The sequence below is a fragment of the Furipterus horrens genome, unplaced genomic scaffold (assembly GCF_987537825.1).
Source record: "Furipterus horrens unplaced genomic scaffold, mFurHor1.1.pri manual_scaffold_2, whole genome shotgun sequence".
Taxonomy (NCBI): domain Eukaryota; kingdom Metazoa; phylum Chordata; class Mammalia; order Chiroptera; family Furipteridae; genus Furipterus; species Furipterus horrens.
Window position 1 is genome coordinate 95,065,783 of NW_028327172.1, and position 893 is coordinate 95,066,675.

Sequence of the window (893 nt, forward strand, 5' to 3'; positions counted from 1 at the left end):
CTCTTAGGACTTGTGCCTTTCCTGGACTTCACCATGATCCAGTTTAACATAGTACATGCTTTTCTGGACTATTATATGGAGGCTGATTGTTACAGAAACAGGGGAGTCCAAAAAACCCCAGAGTTTGCGGCTGGGGGATGGGGAAGAGGAAGCAGCTTTTAGAATGCCTCCACATGCCTAAGGCTGGTGGCTAGTGTCTTTTTTTATGCAAAATGGCTTTAATGCATCCAAAGCCTCAGGTAGATGGGAGGGGACTTGGGCCAGGGGATGGCATGGAGAAAGCACACAGAGCCTACGTGAGGTTCTGTGAATGGTCAGAACTGGTTACCGCACCCACTGCATCAGAGGACTTAGTCAAGGGATTTAAAAATAAGCGGCAGACATTTTAGCCAGGCTGACTGTGCGCATTTAACTGAGGCTGAGGCTGACTGTGCGGATTTGACTGAGGCTGAGGCTGACTATGTGAATTTAACTGGGACTGACGATGCAGTTTTAAGGAAGGGACATACCTTGCTGCTTTGAAAAGGAACAGACTGACTGTGCGGATTCTCGTTGGCAGCCGTCCGTCTCGAGAGACGATGGTGTAGCTTCTTAAGAGTCTATCTGCACCGCCGAGAATGGCTGTGCAGTCCAACTCGGGAGTGACACGGTATCTGTCTCCTCCCGTGTTGAATCGACATCTTGCGATGACGCTGGAGTGTCCTCTCCAGTGAAGCTGAAGCTACAGAGCCTGGGCAGGGTGATATGGAGGGTCTGCTGTTGCCCATGCAGCAGACCCCCCCTCTCTTCGCAGCTGAAGGGTCCAAGGGAAAGACGGAGTCAATACAGCTTGGCTTCAGGTGCGCCGCAGGAGTTGCCGGTGTTGACTACAACGTCGAACCGCCTTAGGGACT